The following is a 19,776-nucleotide window of genomic DNA, read 5'->3' on the forward strand; positions in this document are numbered from 1 at the left end:
GGCTAGACTTCCCAATTTATAAATCACCTTCCCTTAAAATAATTTCATCTTCTTTCTGCCTTGATCACTTTTTCCCTTAAAAAAAAAACTGAATTGACATAATAAGACTGGTAATAAGTGGTCAGTGAAGGCCTAAAGTGACTTAATGCAGATTTCTTCATCATTACCCATCAGCACTGTTAGCATTGAGCAAACACTTAATGTGTTAGGCATGGTACAAGGCTCTCTACATAGAGCTTACAGTTCAACAGGGAAATAATATAGGCAATTTATATTAATCTATCTATAGGCAATATATATGATATAAAATCAGCGAAAGTTGGAGTGTTATTGAAATGCTGAGGAGGAAGTGAAGAACAGGTCTGGGATGGCTAGGAATAGCTTTTCAGAAGAAACATTTTAGTTGGCCTTGAACAAAGAATAAGATGAACCTGTCAGGTGTGTGGGGTAGGGATAAAGAAATACTTATTAATTTCATGCATGAAGGCATGAAAATGTATGCCATATCAGGCAAATGGCAAACAGTTCAGTATGACTGGGTTTATAGAGTGTGGGTAAGAGTATCAGGAAATGAAGATTAAAAAAATACACTGGGGGTAGGTTGTGAAGAGAGCTGAAGGCCAGGCTAAGGAACGGAATTTATCAGTAAATATCTATTGAAGGTGGTGGTACAGAGGGTAAGAATCTGCCTGTGAATGCTGGGGACACGGGTTCGATCTCTGGTCCAGGAAGATTCCACAAGCTGAGGAGCAACAAAGCCTGTGTACCACAACTACTGAGCTCGAGCTCTAGAATCTACATGTCACAAACACTGAATCTTGTGCTGCCTAGAGCCTGTGCTCCACAACAAGAGAGCCACCATGAGAAGCCTGTGCACCTCAATGAAGTGTAGCCTGAACATAGCAACGAATACCCAGCACAGCCAAAATTAAATTAATTTATAAAAAGAATCCACTGGAGGATTTTAAACTGGGGAGTTTCAGATTTGTGTTCTATAAAAACTACTCTAGTAGCAATATAGAAAGGGGTTCGGAGTTGATGAGATCAGAGGAGGAGGAACCAGATGGGAAGTTGTGGCAACAGCCCAAAGGCAAAGCTAAAACAGTAACAATCGGACAAAGAGAGGGAAACTAAAAAGATGTTTAGGAGACAGAGCTCACAAAACTTCATCCTAACAACAAAATCATTTTTATTGCTTTGAGTTGACAGGCTACAAAGTAAAGATGGGGAATATTTTAATTGCAGTTTGTGGGCTTTTTCTCTCTTTTCTTTAATAAGCAGGAGGAAAGAAAAATTAAATGGACCCTTGAATCTGTGAGTTCCAGGGGGAAAAAAGGCCTAAATCTTAATTGCTCTTACTAGTTTGGAGGCCTGGCTGCTAAGAGTGCTATCCTGGTGAGAATGTAGGTCGATGGAAGGAGGCAGCAGCTCTGCAGTGCTGGCTCCAGACCAGCCCATTAACCTGGATCTGAGGTTGCCTGTACTATGATTCAAAGCCCACCCGCCCAGCCTCCCACTGCTGAGCCCCAGGGCGATATAAGGGTGTGAGTGAGGCACTGTTCTTAGTTGTGGCAAGGCAACTCCCCCTGAGGTAACAAGAAAGGGGGGGACTATCCAGTAATCAACTGTGCTCCAGTTATGCTGTACCTTCAGGGAGAACTCACCCATCAGGTGAGAGGCACCAACCTGTGGGTCATCCACATCGGCTGGGCCCTAGCCAAGAAGAGAAAGGTTGCTAAAACCAGACCATGCTTAGTTTGATAAAGTCTTGAGTGGGGAAAAAAAAAAAAAATCACAAAAAACAGAGATAAGAAAATGGGCTATATTAAAGCTAATAATAAAATTGTTCCTAAGGAAGCATATAAGGTAAATCTGTGCTGTTGCTCAGGATAAAACATTCTTTTACAAACCTAAAAAATATTTCCAAAGTTCCTTATCTGCCAGTATGAGAGAAATTTTAATGGAAAATAGATGACCTAGTCTGTCTCAATCACCAATCCAGGAGTGTGCTGCTGCTGCTCCCTACCCCACCCCAAACCTATTGATATAAGACAGGTGGGAAGCAGTCAGCACTTTACAGATTGTTTGGCGCAAGATTTCTGCTCTCCCTGCACTTATCTTTTAAAAGAGAGAAAAAAGCAGTTGAAATTTTGCAAATTGATGATTTGGTCCATGAATCCCTTTCCCTCCCAGATCAATTCACTCTTTCATTTCACTGTCGTGTTTCACAAGATCTGGTAAAGGGAAGAATCTTGCTCAGATTCAGTAAAATTTACTGGGATACTTGGTTTTCCATGAGAAGAAAAAAATATTAGATCCCCACCTCACACTTCTCCAATTCCAGAAAGATCAAAGACCTAAATTAAAGAAACAAAAAGTTTAAAACTATTAGAAAAAAAATAGTAGAATATCAGTTTGACCCTGGGATTAGAAAGCATTTCTTAGATGAGACCAAAACAAACAAACAAAAAAACATAAAAGGTTGATAAATTTAACTTATCAAAATTTATATCTGTATGACAAGATGCTATTATAATATATAACAATAATATAAACAGTTAAAAAAACAAGCACAGAGTGAGAAAAGATATTTATCACACATCTAAAAAAGAACTGATGCTTCTGAACTGTGTTGTTGGAGAAGACTCTTGAGAGTCCCTTGGACTGCAAGGAGATTCAACCAGTCCATCCTAAAGGAAATCAGTCCTGAGTGTTCACTGGAAGGACTGATGCTGAAGCTGAAACTCCAATACTTTGGCCACCTGATGCAAAGAACTGACTCATTTGAAAAGACCCTGATGCTAGGAAAGATTGAAGGTGGGAGCAGAAGGGGACGACAGAGGATGAGATGATTGGATGGCATCACTGACTCAATGGACATGAGTTTGAATAAGCTCCAGGAGTTGGTGATGGACAGGGAGGCCTGGAGTGCTGCAGTCCATGGGGTCACAGAGTTGAACACGACTGAGCGATTGAACTGGACCAGAAAAGAACTAGTATACAGAATAAAGAACTCATATTAATCAATAAGAAAATGAAAATAAGCCAACAGAATCTCATCATGCAATTCACAGAAAAAAATCACTCAAATGACTTGGGAGATGGAGGAGAAAAGAAAAAGATGTTCAAAGACACTAGTCATCAGCAAAATGCAAGTAGATGGGATATAATATCACTTCAAACCTATCAGACTAACAAACATTAACAAATAAGTCTGACAGTATTGAGTGTTAGGAAGAATCTGAAACAATGGGATTCAGTAAAAGCATTTTGAAAGGCAATTTTATAATACTAAAAAGAGATACACAACCTAGCAGAATCTGTTTCTAAGAATATAGGCTTGAGAAATTGTAATCTGAGCTCGGCTTTGTGGGATAGGCAGGATTCTGACAGGCAAAGACAAAAGGATTGGCATTCCCAAATAAAAAGAACAGTATAAGCAAGGCCATAGAGATAAGAAATCACCTGAGGAACAGCCATACTATTTTCCAAAATGGCTCTACCATATTTACACTCCCACAGGCAGTATATGAGAGTTTCAATTTCTCCATATGCTTGCCAACACTTGTTACTACCTGCCTTTTTAATTATAGCCATTTTAAGGGTATTAAGCAGAATCTCACTGTAGTTTTGAATCAGCATTTCCCTGATGACTAATGTTGAATATCTCCTGTTTATCAGCCATTTGTACATCATCTTTGGATAACTGCCCATTCAGATTCTTTGCATATTTCTTAATTGGGTTGTTTTTTTATTACTGAGTTGTAAGACTTCTTGACATATAGACACAGGTATAAGTCCCTTATTAGTCAGGTAATTTGCAAATATTTTATCCCAAATGTGTGGACTGTCTTTTTGCTTTCTTGATGGTGTCCTTTGAAGTACAAAAGTTTTTTTTTTAACTTTAATGAAATCCAATCTACGTATTTTTTTCCTTTGGCTCCTTGTACTACTGGTGTCATATCTAAGAAACCCTTGCCAAATCCAAGGTCACAAAGATTTATCTCCAAGTTTTCTTATAAGAATTTTATAGTTCAAGCTCTTATATTTAGGTCTTTGAACGATTTTGAGTAAATTTTTGCTCACGGTGTAAAGCACAGGTCCTATTTTGTTCTTTCATATGTGGATATATAGTTGTCCCAGCACCATATGTTGAAAAGACTATTCTTTCCTTCACTGAATTGTTTTTGGTACCCTTGTTAAATAGTCATTGACTGTAAATGCAAGGGCTTATTTCTGGATACTCAACACAATTCCAGTGATCCATACCTCTGTCCTTATGCCTGAACCACGCTGTCTTGATTATTCTAGCGTTTTAATAACTCTGGGAAACTGGGAAGTGTGGGTCCTACAAATTTGTACTTTTTCAAGACTGTTTTGGCTAATATGTATCCTTTGAATTTCCATGTGAATTTCAGGAACAGCTTGTCAAAATATGCAAATAAGTCAGCTGGGATTTTGATAGGGATTGTGTTGAAACTGGAGATCAACTGGGAAAGTATCACCATTTTAAAAATATTAAATCTTTCAATCCATGAACATGGGGCATTTTTCTAATTATTTAGATTTATAATTTCTTTCAAGAATGTTTTGCAGTTTTCAGAGTAAACATTTTTATGCTTCTGTTAAATTTATTCATTTTTTGTTTGATGCTATTATAAACAGAATTACTTCATAATTTCATTTTTGGATTGTTTACAACTGTATAGATTGACTTCTGTGTATTGATCTTGTATCTTGCAACCCTGTTGAACACATTTACTAGTTATAATAGTTTTTGCATGGATTCCTCAGAATTTTCTATATGGAAGATCACTTCATCTGCAAATACAGACAGTTTTAATGCTTCTTTTCCAATCTGGATGACTTTTTATTTCATTTTCTTGCCCAGCTGCCCTGGTTAAAACCTCCAGCACAATGTTCAATAGAAGTGATGAGACTGGACATCCTTGTCCTGTTCACAATGTTACAGGAAAAGCATTCAGTCCTTTTCTGTTAAGTATTATGATAGCCATGTGTTTTCACAGATGTCCTTTATCAGGCTGAGGAAGTTCCTTCTATTCCTAGTTTGCTGGAGTGCTTGTTTATTTCTTTGTTTTCTTAAATAATGAAAGGGTATCAGAGTTTGTCAAAAGCTTTTTCTTCATCTATAAAGATGATTATGTGAGTTCTGTCCTTTAATGTTTTAATATGGTGTGTTGCACTGATTGATTTTCCTATTATGAGTGGCTCTTGCACCTCCGGGATAAATCCCACTTGGTTGTAGTATATAACATAACCATTTCTATAAGTTATTGCTCATTTTGCTAGTATCTTGTTGAGGACTTTCACATTTATGGGATATTGGTCTGTAGTTTTCTTATGATGTCTTTGTCTGGTTTTGGTAGCAGGACAATACTTGCTTTATAGAATGATTTCCCCCTCTTCTATTTTTTGGAGGAGTCTGAGGAGGGTTAGTGTTAATTCTCATTTAAATATTTGTTAGAACTCACCAACGAAGCTATCTGACCTGGGCTTTTCTTTGTGGGAATTTTGTTGGTTGTTTGTTTGTCTTTCTAGTACAGATCTTCCCTGTGCTATGATGGGGTTACATCCTGATAAATTGAAAATATTTTAAGTTGAAAATGCATTTAATATACCGAATCTACCAAACATCATAGCGTAATCTAGCCTACAATTAAATATGCTTGGAACACTTACATTAGCCTATAGATGGACAAAATCATCTAACACAAAGTCTGTTTTATAATAAAGTATTACATATTTTATTTAACTTATTGAATATTGTATTCAAAGTTGAAAACAGAATGGTTGTGTGGGTACAGAATGGTTTTAAGTGTGTTGGTTGTTATCCATATGATCATGTGGCTGACTGAGAGTTGCTGCTCGCTGCTGCTGCCCAGCATCACGAGAAACTACAATACTGTGTGTTGCTTGCCCAGGAAAATGTCAGAATTCAAAATCTGAAGTATAGCTTCTACTGAATATGTACCACTCTCACACCATTGCAAAGGTGAAAAATCCCAAGTCAAACCATCATTATTAAGTCAGGGACCATATACAATTCGTCCATTTCACCTAGATATCTGATCTGTTGTCATATAACTGTTCATAGTATTTCCTTATAATCCTTATTTCTGTAAAGTCAGTAGTAATGTTCCCTATATCATTCCTGATTTTAGTAATTTAAGTCTTCTCTCTTTTATTCTTAATCAGTCTAGATAAAAGTTTGTTAATTTTGTTGCTCTTTTTAAAGAAACAACTTTTGGTTTATTGATTTAAATTTTTTTTTAAATTTCACTGATTTTTGCTCTAATCTTTATTATTTCCTTGTCTTGCTTATATTGTCACCCTGCTTATTTAACTTATATGCAGAGTACATCATGAGAAAAGCTGGGCTGGAAGAAGCACAAGCTGGAATCAAGATTGCCTGGAGAAATATCAATAACCTCAGATATGCAGATGACACTACCCTTATGGCACAAAGTGGAAAAGAACTAAAGAGTCTCTTGATGAAAGTGAAAGAGGAGAGTGAAAAAGTTGGCTTAAAGCTCAACGTTCAGAAAACTAAGATCATGGCATCTGGTCCCATCACTTCATAGGAAATAGATGGGGAAACAGTGGAAACAGTGTCAGACTTTATTTTTCTGGGCTCCAAAATCACTGCTGATGGTGACTGCAGCCATGAAATTAAAAGACGCTTACTCATTGGAAGGAAAGTTATGACCAACCTAGATAGCATATTAAAAAGCAGAGACATTACTTTGTCAACAAAGGTCCATCTAATCAAGGCTATGGTTTTTCCAGTAGTCATCTATGGATGTGAGAGCTGGACTATAAAGAAAGCTGAGCACCAAAGAATTGATGTTTTTGAATTGTAGTGTTGGTGAAGACTCTTGAGAGTCCCTTGGACTGCAAGGAGATCCAACCAGTCCATCCTAAAGGAAATCGGTCCTGGGTGTTCATTGGAAGGTCTGATGTTGAAGCTGAAACTCCAATACTTTGGCCACCTCATGCGAAGAGCTGACTCATTTGAAAAGACCCTGATGCTGGGAAAGATTGAGGGCAGGAAGAGAAGGGGACTACAGAGGATGAGATGGTTGGATGGCATCACTGACTCAATGGACATGGGTTTGGGTGGACTCCAGGAGTTGGTGATGGACAGGGAGGCCTGGCGTGCTGTGGTTCATGGGGTCGCAAAGAGTCGGACGCGACTGAACTAAACTGTCTTGCTTGAGGTTTAGTCTGCTCTTTTTTCCCCCAGAGTGTTAAGGTGAGAGGTTAGGTTACTGAGTTGAGGTTATTCTTCATTTTTAATATAGGCTTTTATAGCTATGAATTTCCTTCTAAGTACTACTTGAGCTATATCCCGTAAGTCTTGGTCTAGTGTATTTCACTCATCTCCAAGTATTTTCTAGTATCCCTTGCGATTCTTCTTTGGCCCACTGATTATTCAGAAGCATGTTATTTAATTGTCACTATAAATTGTAAACTTATTATTGATTTATAATTCCAATCCACTGTGATTGAGAACATAATCGGTATGAGTTCACTCTTTTAAATGAGAGTTGTTTTATGGCCTAGCACATAGTCTGTCCTGGAGAAGGTTATATGTGTACTGGAAAATAATTAAATTCTTCTGATTGTCAAAGCCTGTTGTTGGGGTGTCCTGCAGATATCTGCTAGGTGTAGTTGGTACAGTGCTGTTTAAGTCTTCTATTTCCTTGTTGATCTTTTGCCTAGTTGGTCAATCCATTATTGAAAGAGAGGTACTGAAGTCTTCAACTACTACTGTTGAACTGTCTTTTGCCTTCATTTCCGTTAGCTTTTATTTCATGTATTTTGGGGCTCTGTTACGAAGTATATGTTTATAACGTTTTACCTTCATGAATGACTCCTTCATTATTATAAAATGTCCTTCATTAACTCTAGTAACATTTTTGTTATTGTTATTTTAAAGGCTATTCTGTCTGATAATAGTATACCCACCCTAGCTTTCTCATGGTTCCTGTTACATCATCTTCTCCCATCCTTTTACTTTCAACTTTTTTGTATCTTTGAAACTAAAATATATCTCCGATAGATAGTAAATTCTTGAATCTTTTTAAAAAATTCACTATGACAATATCTGCTTTTTAACTGGATACGAGTGGATTTAGTGAAGCTATTGGAACAGTAGCCTGTGTTAAAACATAAGTAAAAATGTTGGTAGTAAAGGAACAGAGTGGCTATGATAGCCTGAAGAAGTAGGAGGATACAGAGGAATTTTCCATTTCAAATGAAGGAAAGACATTTCTCCTCCTTAAAAATGAAGGAAATTAAGGGCATAGATCTAAATGTATCTTTATTTGTGCTCAGGTAGTTAACATTCTTACATTCATTTTATCATCCTGAAGCCTGCATCCTTCTAGACTTTCTTAGCTAGCTCTTTCCCAGTGCTAGAATTAGCTGTGGGCTAGAAGGCCAGAAATTCAACCTTTTTAGAATTGTGTATATATTAAAAGTTAATACCCGAGTGATTGCCTTCAAAAGTGAGCTAATAAACAAGCTGTGGTCAACTCAATTAAATAAATAAGTACTTTAACACTTATTACGCTTTAGGTACTACAATAAGTGCAAAATGAAAAGACAATCTTTGTCTTCTATGAGAAAGACAAACATTTAAGTAACCCTGGTATTTGGTATCTTTCAATAAAGGCTGTCAAAGAGGAAAATACAAAGAGCTGTAGGAGAACAGGGAAGAAGGACAAAATGAATTTTAGCAACTAACCTGACTCCCTTTCCCTCCAATTCAGTCTGGCTTCTGGAATGGAGAGGTTGCTGCAATTCTGAGTTAGTTACAAGAGAGACTTTAAGTAGAGTGTTATTTTTGCTCAGACCATGTAACTTCCCCTACTGTTGATTCAAACAAGTAACACTGTTGTGGACATTTAGAGGAGGTGTCAAATGTGAGACAAACTGCACAGTGTTTTAGAGACAGCAGGAGCTTCATTTACAGGTAGACCTAGATTCAAATCCCAGCTCTTTTACTTATTAGCTCTGTGACTTTGGGCAAATCAACTCTCAGAGTCTCTGTTTTGGTATTTAAAAAAATAGACAATAATTTATTTACTTGTCTGGTAAATAATTTATTTACTTGTTTTTTGAGTCATGTACAGATGCAACAGTCGGACCATAAAGAAGGCTAAGCACCAAAGAACTGATGCTTTCAAACTGTGGTGCTGGAGAAGACTCATCTTGAGAGTCCCTTAGATAGCAAAGAGAGCAAACCAGTCAATTCTAAAGGAAATCAGCCCTGAATATTCATTGGAAGGACTGATGCTGAAGCTGAAGCTCCAATACTTCTGGCCACTTGATGCAAAGAGCTGACTCACTGGAAAAGACTCTGATGCTAGGAAAGATTGAGGGCAAGAGGAGAAGGGGGTGACAGAGGATGAAATGGCTAGATGGCATCATATCAATGGATATGAGTTTGAGCAAACTCGGGGAGATAGTGAAGGACAGGGAAGCCTGGCATGCTGTAGTCCATGGGGTCTCAAAGAGTTGGACACGACTGAGTGACTGAACAACAACAACACTTAATGTTGGGACCACTGCCTCTTTTTCCTTCCCCTGTATCTGCATGTGGATGGCTAGGGAAGAAAGCAAGGAAGTCCTGAACTTGCTTTGTAGACACCCATCTCAATATTCCTACTGACAGGAGAAGGAGTTTCCTGCTCTGGACATCCTATGGTAGCCATCATAATCCAGTAGGAAGAACAGGGGCTCTGAAGGCAGGCAAGTGTGGATTCAAAATTAAAGAGGTAGCATGCAAAATACCTAGCATAAATACTTGGCATAGAGCGGTAAGTGCTTTAATAAATGTTAGTCCCCCACCCCTTTTGGAAATGGTTGTTTGCCTATAGATTTTAAGACTACTTAATGAAAAGCTTCTCAGTCTTCAATCATGTCCCTCACTCATGCTTTTCCCTTTCCCTTACATGGCTCCAGGTGAGTAGACCTATCGCTATTTGGCCAAGCAGAGGCTAGACAAAAGCAATCGTAGTGTGTTTTTTTGTAGAAACATTGAACCAGTCATTATGCTTTCAGTTCAGTTCACTCAGTCGTGTCTGACTCTGTGACCCCACGGACTGCAGCATGCCAGGTTTCCTGGTTCATCACCATCTCCCTGAGCTTGCTCAAACTCATGTCCATTGAGTCAGTGATGCCTTTGAATACAGGTAGTTATTATGCTTTGAATATAGGAAACTTTGTGTGTGCAGTTGTGTGTATATTGTGTATTACAACCTTTTGTGCATTTTAAAGCATTTTTGTCTCTTTAAAAATGTATCAATATCAGTGTCCCCACACTTTGCATTTTATTTCTCCATTATTTTCAGTCTGTTATTTCTGTTTTGTGCTATTGGTTAATAGTGAAAGTTAAAGCAACCTCAATGTCGATTGCTGCTGCTAAGTCGCTTTAGTCGTGTCCAACTCTGTGCGACCCCATAGACGGTAGCCCACCAGGCTCCGCCATCCCCGGGATTCTCCAGGCAAGAACAGTGGAGTGGGTTGCCATTTCCTTCTCCATTGCATGAAAGTGAAAAGTGAAAGTGAAGTTGCTCAGTCGTGTCCGACTCTTAGTGACCCCATGGACTACAGCCCACCAGGCTCCTCTGTCCATGGGATTTTCCAGGCAAGAGTACTGGAGTGGGGTGCCATTGCCTTCTCCACAATATCGATTAACAGGGCATTATCTAAAACAAATCTAAATGACACAATTCATAATTCCTTAAACAAACTAAGGTGTTACAGGACAGAACATAGCATATAATTTCATTTTTGTTGAAAAATAATGTGTAGAAAAAAGAGACAGTGTACTGTCACTGGATCAGGACTGGGTTTTCAAATAAATTAAAATATGGACCATGTCTCAGCTCAAGGATCCCCAGAAAACGCTTCCATTTCAACACATTTCTTATTTAGAGATGCCACTAAATTACTATGTGAGCTGGGCAAAACCCTTATAATCCTTATCAAATCCCGAATCTCTTTCTGCATTTGCAAAATCATAATAACAGCAACTATTAAATGAACATTTTCCATATTTTTAGAGGTGAGAAAACTGAGGCTCTGCAAAAATAAGTAATTTGCTCATGGTTATCTTAGTGACAGTTAAGACTGAATCCAGATCTGATAAAGAAAAAGAATGGTAGAGAAATGGTGGACTCTGTTTGTGAGTTTTAATTTTTTTCCTCTTAACACAAAGGAGGCATCAGTAGACCTTTCTTTGTATAATGAAAATGATACTGTACAGTCTGTTGGATTGAATTAGAACTTGCACTGATTTACAATTAACTCATGGCCTCATCTTAACAGCTGAGTAACCAGATCAATCTAATCTAAATTTTATGGTTTGTTTTATTGTGGCCTATAATCAGTTGAAATCACAAGGGGAAGTTCAAGAGCCTTACATGTTATAGAGAAAAGAACATCTCTCAACTCTGAGTAGGTGAATGATCCCAGGCAAGTTACTTAACTACTCTGTACCTCAGTTTCCAAATCTGTAAAATGGGAATAGCACCATTTTGCCATGTAATTACCAAGTTGTATTAAATTTAGAAATTCCAGCACTAGAATAAAAGCAGATTCCTCAAATGTTATGAGAAAATTATCTGAGGAATGTCTTAAAGGACACACACTGGCCTCAGTACTGCCAAGAACTCAGTGAAAAAGGCATAACCGTGCAAACTGTCACCTAAGCCACAGGAAGTTTGAGGTAAGTCCAGATTCCTCCTTTCTCTTATTGCCCAAACCCAATATCCAGTCCTAACTTACTAATTTATATTCTACACATATTAAATGTCTACTGAATGTAAGACACTGTTCTGTCTAAAAACGTCTCAAAGATGTCCTCTCCTCTCCATCCCAAATACCACTCCTTGTTCACATCTCTTGACTGAACTATTTTTAGGGCCTCCTAACTTATCTTCTGACCTCTATTTTCTCTCTCTCCAATCCATCCATCTTCATCCAGAGAGATCTTTCAAAATTGCTACTCTGGTGGTCAAAGATAAAGTTTCAAACAAGTATCCAAATAAGGATAAGGGTTATTGCTAAGGATTAAGTTACAAATTTTCTTAGTATGACATAAAGACTCTCCAATTCTGGCTCCTATTCATCTGGATGTCCTATTGTTTCCTCTTTTGCCAGTCTTGGCCTGGTACTTCACCAATACCGAACATACAACTATTTTAGCATACTCCATTCAACTGTCTGTTTCCATGTCACTATTCAGGCTATCCCCAATGCTCGGATTGTCCTTCCCTTGCCCTTTACTTCATTCCCTTCTTCAAGAAGTCTCCCATAATCTTCATCTCTCCAGACCTGATTAGGGGTCGCTTCTGGCTACTCTTTTTTTTTTTTTTTTTTTTAATTGCAATAGGTCTTCGTTTCTGTGCTTGAGCTTTCTCCAGTTTCAGATGGGGTGCCCAGTTGCAATGTGCAGGCTTCTCACTGTGGTGGCATCTCTAGTTGTGGAGCACAAGCTCTAGGGCATCAGGTTCAGCAGTTGTGGCCTGTGGGCTTAGTCACAGAGGTATGTAGGATCTTCCTAGACCAGGAATCAAACCCATGTCCCCTGCATTGGCAGGTGGATTCTTAACCACTGGACCAGAGAAGTCCCTCTAGCTACTCTTCTAACTGACTTTTCTTAAAGCTCTTATCAAATTATATTTCCATTTTTCTCAAGTCCTCATCTCTCAATATGGTGGATCTAGTATCAATCCAATGATGATATCTTCAGTCATTGGTCTTTATATGTCTTTATATGTCCCAGGAAGGGCTTCTGTTTGTGTTCTCACTGTCCAAACGTACTCTTTTTTTTTTAAATTGATTGATGATTGCTTTACAATATTTGGTTTGATTTCTGCCATATATCAACATGAATTAGCCATAGGTGTACATATGTCCCCTTCCTCTTGAATCTCCCTCCCACCTCCCACCCTTTCCCACCCTTCTAGGTTGTTACAGAGCCCAAGTTCCAGTTCCCTGAGTCATAGAGCAAATTTCCATTGAGTATCTATTTTACATATGGTAGTGTATATGCTTACATGCTACTTTCTCCATTCATCTCACCCTCTCCTTCCTCTTCCCCACCCTTGTCCATAAGTCTGTTTTCTATGTCTGCATCTCCATTGCTGCCCTGTGAACAGGTTCATCAGTTCCATCTTTTTAGATTGCATATACATGTGTTAATATATGATATTTGTTCTTCTCTGACTGACTTCATTCTGTATAATAGGCTCTAGGTTCATTCACTTAATTAGAACTGACTCAAATGTGTTCCTTTTTATGGCTGAGTAGTGTTCCATTGTATATATGTACCACAGCTTCTTAGAGGACCCTGGCGGGCTACAGTCCATGGGGTCACAGAGAGTTGGATCGGTGATTGAGCAACTAACACACACACACACCCACACCCAAAGTTTCTTTATCTATTCATCTGTCGATGGACATCTAGGTTGCTTCCATGTCCTAGCTAGTGTAAACAGTGCTCCAATGTACATGGAGCAGTGCTCCCAGTACACTGGGGTACATGTATCTTTTTCAGTTTTGATTTACTCAGGGTATAAGCCTAGAAGTGGGATCGCTGGGTCATATGGCAGTTTTATTCTTAGGTTTTTTTTTACAGAATCTCTATACTGTTTTTCATAGTATCTGTATTAATTTACATTTCCACCAGCAGTGCAAGAGGGTTCTCTCTTTCTCCACACCCTCTCCAGCACTTGTTGCTTGTGAATTTTTTGATGATGGCCATTCTGATTGGTGTGAGGTGATATCTCATTGTAGTTTTAATTTGCATTTCTCTAATAATGAGCAATATTGAGCATCTCTTCATGTGTTTATCAGCCATCTGTATGTCTTCTTTGGAGAAATGTCTGTTTAGGTCTTTTGCCCACTTTTTGACTGGATTGTTTGTTTTCTGGTATTGAGTTATATGAGCTGCTTGTATATTTTGGAAATTAATCCTTTGCCAGTTGTTTCATTTGCTTTATTTTCTCCCATTCTGAGGGTCGTCTTTTCACCTTGTTTACAGTTTCCTTTGCTGTGCAAAAGCTTTTAAGTTTAATTAGGTCCCACTTGTTTATTTTTGTTTTCATTTCCATTATTCTGGGGGGTGCAAATCTACTTTTTATTTTTAGTCTCCCTCCTTCCCTAATCACACAGCCTATATGGCTGATGCCATGTGTCTGGCCAAAAAGGACTTACCAGCTAACCACCATTTCTCTGCTGACTCAATTGCCACTGCAAAAAAAGGAGCATGGACTTTAGATTCAGATATGGGTTCTAATCTGTTTCATCATTTCAAATTCTGTGAATTCAGGCAAACTATCTTTAAAAAAAAAAATATGGCAGGCTTCACAAATTTGAATGTCATCCTTGCGTAGGCGCCATGCTAATCTTCTCTGTATTGTTCCAATTTTAGTATATGTGCTGCCTAAGCAAGCACGAGGCAAACTATTATTTCCACTTACTGAGCTTTGGCTTCCTCATATAAAATGGAACAATAATAACTCTTCAGAGTTGAGGTGATAATAATACTAGCAATAAAAAAATAATACTATTACTTACTGTGTGTCAAGTATTATGCTACTGAATACTTTACATTGATCTCATTTAATTTTCATAACCCCTTCATGAGGTAGGTTCCACTATTACCTTTATTTTATAGATGAGGAAACCAACTAGAAAAGCTAACTTACTCATCCAGGTCATTTTGGTAGACCATGGGCTGGCTAACTCAATGCCCATTTCCAACCCCCTCTGCCCTACTGAGGCTGGAAAAGTACTCGCTTTCTCAGCCTTCCTATTCCTTAGGACTAGCCAAGTGGCCCAGTTCTGATCAAGGAAATATACACATTAAGTCTCCTGGGGGAACTGTGGGAAAGCCACTGTTTTTCTAGTAAAAGGAAAAGTATTTCTCTGTTCCCTCACCTTCTTCCTACTTTGGTCACAGACATGATGCCTGTACCTATAGCAGTCATGCTAGAACAAGTGGGAAAAGCCAAAAGATTCAGGGGATACCAGTCTTGAAATCACAGACCTAATAAATCAATGCTATCTGCCACTGACCTCCAGACTTTTTTTTATGTGAGAAAAATACACTTTTATTTATTTAAATTACCGTTAGTCAAGTCTTCCAGTAGTATCTTCAAGCATTTATACGTGGTACAGAGTAATCAAATGACAGAGCTCAGTTCGGTTCAGTTGCTCAGTCGTGTCCGACTCTTTGTGACCCCATGGACTGCAGCACGCCAGGCTTCCCTGTCCATCACCAACTCCTGGAGCTTACTCAAACTCATGTCCATTGTGTCGGTGATACCATCCATCCATCTCATCCTTTGTCGTCCCCTTCTCCTTCCACCTTCAATCTTTCCCAGCATCAGGGTCTTTTCCAAGGAGTCAGCTCTTCGCATCAGGTGGGCAAAGTATTGGAGTTTCAGCTTCAGCATCAGTCCTTCCAATGAATATTCAGGACTGATTTCCTTTAGGATGGACTGGTTGGATCTCCTTGCAGTCCAAGAGACTCTCAAGAGTCTTCTCCAACACCATAGTTCAAAAGCATCAATTCTTTGGTGCTCAGCTTTCTTTATAGTCCAACTCTCACATCCATACATGACTACTGGAAAAACCATAGCTTTGACTAGATGGACATTTGTCGGCAAAGTAATGTCTCTTCTTTTTAATATGCTGCCTAGGTTGGTCATAGCTTTTCTTCCAAGGAGCAAGCATCTTTTAATTTCATGGCTGCAGTCACCATCTGCAGTGATTTTGGAGCCTCCCAAAATAAAGTCTCTCACTGTTTCCATTGTTTCCCCATCTTTTTGCCATGAAGTGATGGGACCAGATGCCATGATCTTAGTTTTCTGAATGTTGAGTTTTAAGCCAACTTTTTCACTTTCCCCTTTCACTTTCATTAAGAGGCTCTTTAGTTCTTCACTTTCTGCCATAAGGGTGGTGTTATCTGCATATCTGAGGTTATTGACATTTCTCCTGGCAATCTTGATTCCAGCTTGGGCTTCATCCAGCCCGTTTCTCATGATGTACTCTGCATATAAGTTAAATAAGCAGGGTGACAATATACAGCCTTGACGTACTCCTTTCCCAATTTGGAACCAGTCTGTTGTTCCATGTCCAGTTCTAACTGATCTGCATACAGATTTCTCAGGAGGCAGGTCAGGTGGTCTGGTAGTCCCATCTCTAAGAATGTTCCACAGTTTGTTGTGATCCACACAGTAAAAGGCCTTGGCGTAGTCAATAAAGCAAAAGTAGATGTTTTTCTGGAACTCTGTTGCTTTTTCTATGATCCAGCAGATGTTGGCAATTTGATCTCTGGTTCCTCTGCCTTTTCTAAATCCAGTTTGAACACCTGAAAGTTCACAGTTCACGTACTGTTGAAGCCTGGCTTGGAGAATTTTGAGCATTACTTTGCTAGCGTGTGAGAGAGCTAATAAGATTCCAAATTAGGGAGTCGATCATTAAGCTATATGAAAAACACCTGGCATTGGACCTGGCTGAGCATGGGTACTCAAATGATGAAAATGATTATAATAATATCTATCACTCAGCGTATTTCTTCAAGGCCTCCATGTTCCTCTGGAAACGCAGAATTGTCAGTAACCTAAACCACAACAGAGTTGCTCAGAACAGGCCAACTCTATTGGACCTGCCCACCCCTCATGTCTGCACTTCTGAATTCAGTTCTTCCAGCTCAGGGGCCATCCTAAAGAGGGTAAAAGGAAGGAAGGTCTGGAGATAGGTCTTGGCTGCTCACCCCCACTTATCTCATGGGCCACAAAGATTTCAGACTCCCTGTCATGCAAGTCTAAGATGAGAGAGTTCAAAGAACTAAGGAGAAACTTACAATCCTGGCAGCATTTGTTGTGACAGTGATGGCCCAAGCTTCTCTCTCTGGCAGCCAGAGGCCTTTGGAGATAACAAGAAGTGTGGTTCTGTAGCTTAAACAAGACCAAGGGCTATTGATTTTTCTGCCTCTTTTCCTGCTGAGAGCGGTAATAGCAAAAATCTGATTTAGACACTTAAATTCAAGTACCTTCTCCACCAGCTAAGCAATTTTCAAGTAATCACACCTTTGACCTCACCCAACATGTGTCCTTTTAAAGCCATTTTTTGGGCCAATTATTTAGTTTTCCTAAGATGTACAGGGGAAAGGAAGAATTGTTGGCCATCTTCCTGAAAACTGTAGCTTCTACTCCTCTGTCCAGGGTTTACAGCAGCTTGCTCATAGACCGTCCAGTCTGTCTGGGAGGGGGCCAGCCACTCCCATCACAGCTGACACAGGTGCCATAGCTGACATGTCTCCAAGCTAACACATGGCCTTTGTTTCTACAGCTGTTCAGAATCCAAAAAGTACTTCCTAGAGGAATTATGACATTTACGATGGCAAGATTCCTAGACAAGCTCACTGAATTGGGAAAGAAGAAAAGAACTATTTATTAAACATTTAACTAAATGGCAGATTTAAGCATCAGAATCAGGGAGCTTATGAAAACACAGATTCCTGGGGAAGCTCTGGAGTTTGTAATTCAGCAGATCCGGGGTAGGGCCCAAGAATTCACATTTCTAACAAATTCTTAGGCCTGGTGACTACACTTAGAAGCCACTGCTAGAAGGTATAAATCTTTGAAAACTCACAATTGGCTACCTTTTGTGAAAAGTTTCTCAGTCCTAAGAAGAGATCCACTCTATCAGGATATCATCTTGCTTACATCTTTTAAACAAACAAACAAAAAACAATCCTTCCCACCCCACCCTCCAAAATCCCCCTAAAAGCAACTACTAACAGGTTTCTACAGATTTCTCTTTAAGGAAGGACTAGATTCCAAATGCTTCAGATCAATGGACAATGCCAATGGGTTTTTAGAAGAGAAATTCTCCTAGGAGTTCCAGGCAATACATTCTGGAAGAAAGGACAAGTTAGCACTAGAGGTTCACCAATCTCCCAAAGTATGCACAGACTACTCACAACCAGCTGCCATTAGGAAAACAACAATGTTATGACAATGACTCTCAAGCTTTGTCCACAATACACCTGTACTTGACGGTACTGATCAGGGATGGATGGGTACATGGAAAGAGAAGAGAGAGTGTGTATGAGTGTATGTATGACAGGGTAAGGAGACAAACAAAAACCCACCTAATTCTGAGATAACTTTCCTGATGGCTTAGGAACTGTCAGTGAGTCACAGGTGAATTGCTAGAAGAAATGTTTGGGAAGCTCAGTAGAAATGTCTGGGAAGAGAGAGGAGAACAAAAGTTCCTGGACAGTCTTGTTTATCTAGAATTCTCTACAAATACTCTTTTCTGTGTAGAAGAACTGGCTTAGCATTAACTGAATCACTGCTTTAGAAGGAAAGTCTCAGAACGAAAATGTTTATTCTAAACTCTGAGGTCAATCTGCCGGACACTTAACGGATCTCTGAAAAGGTTTCATTATTAGGGACCTAATGCTTTAGTCATTTATTCATTCAGTCAGTCAATACTCAGAGTTTACTCTGTGTAGGCGCTGGGTTAAACACTGAGGACACCGTGAGTGTCTGCAAGAACAGTGAAAGTGAAAGTCGCTCAGTAGCGTCAGACTCTCTGAGACCCCACGGACTATACAGCACATGGAATTCTCCAGGCCAGAATACTGGAGTGGGTAGCCTTTCCTTTCTCCAGAGAATCTTCCCAACCCAGGGATCAAACCCAGGTCTCCCACATTGCAGGCGGATTCTTTACCAGCTGAGCCACAAGAGAAGCCCCAAGAACAGTGAGGGTTACTAAAATATAAACAAGCATAAGGTCAGTAAATAACACAGACAATATGTAGCTCTGTGCTTAACATGGAGCATCCAAACTTAGATATGATTCTGGCTCTATCATGCTATGGCTCTGTGACAGGGACAAGTCTTTCGATCTTTCTTGACTTATATCTACATCTATCAAAATTTAGATATTTTAATAAGGATTAAATAAAATAATGACAACATAGTTCTCAAACTGGATAAAGGAGCCTCTGTCGTTACTCAACAATGCGCTAGAGGGTACATGAAAGCATTGAATAAACAGGATGCACTTTCTTGAAATGCTAATTTTTTACCAAACACAAAAAGCTACCAAACAACTTAAAGTATTTACTTTAAAGAAAACAACTATGACTATATAAAGGTGATTTAAGGTAAAATTCTTATGAATTTTGAAGATAAACTTCAAACAGACTTCAAATAAAGTTTAACTCTCTGGGCTATTTTCAGGCTGAGTTTGCTCTCTTCCAATGTCAGGAACACTAGGAAAGTTTCCAAACACTGCATGTGGCTGACAAGGATGCTCAACAAAGAGCAACCATTAGTGTTAATAAGTTCAGTTCAGTCATTCAGTCGTGTCCGACTTTTTGCAACCCCACGGACTGCAGCATGCCAGGCTTCCCTGTCCATGACCAACTCCCGGAGTTTGCTCAAACTCATGTCCATCAAGTCAGTGACACCATCCAACCATCTGTTAATAAGTGAAAGTCGCTCAGTCATGTCTGACTCTCTTTGACCCTGTGGACTATAGTTTGTCAGGCTCCTCTGTCCATGGAATTCTCCAGGCAAGAATACTGGAGTGGGTAGGCATTCCCTTCTCCAGGGGATCTTCCTGACCCAGGGATTGAACCTGGATCTCCCCACATTGCAGGCGGATTCCTTACTATCTGAGCCACGAGGGAAGCTCTATTTTTATTCCACAAGTTAA

At 39.2% G+C, this 19,776-nt stretch overlaps 1 protein-coding gene, 1 long non-coding RNA gene and 1 other non-coding gene across 12 annotated transcripts in view; 1 reads left to right on the forward strand and 2 right to left on the reverse strand.

The window, feature by feature from the left end:
• The window catches only part of FAM168A (family with sequence similarity 168 member A), a 195,516-nt gene that overhangs the window by 35,892 nt on the left and 139,848 nt on the right, over nucleotides 1-19,776 (reverse strand). The gene's annotated exons all lie outside the window — the stretch shown is intronic.
• LOC145525791 (uncharacterized) lies at nucleotides 863-8,563 on the forward strand. Its single transcript, XR_014068402.1, has 2 exons — nucleotides 863-1,671; nucleotides 6,376-8,563. It is a non-coding gene; the product is annotated as an uncharacterized LOC145525791 (long non-coding RNA).
• LOC145528013 (U6 spliceosomal RNA) lies at nucleotides 14,385-14,491 on the reverse strand. Its single transcript, XR_014070093.1, has one exon. It is a non-coding gene; the product is annotated as a U6 spliceosomal RNA (small nuclear RNA).

The sequence above is a fragment of the Giraffa tippelskirchi genome, chromosome 11 (genome assembly GCF_054371585.1).
Source record: "Giraffa tippelskirchi isolate mGirTip1 chromosome 11, T2T-mGirTip1v1.2.pri, whole genome shotgun sequence".
Lineage (NCBI taxonomy): Eukaryota > Metazoa > Chordata > Mammalia > Artiodactyla > Giraffidae > Giraffa > Giraffa tippelskirchi.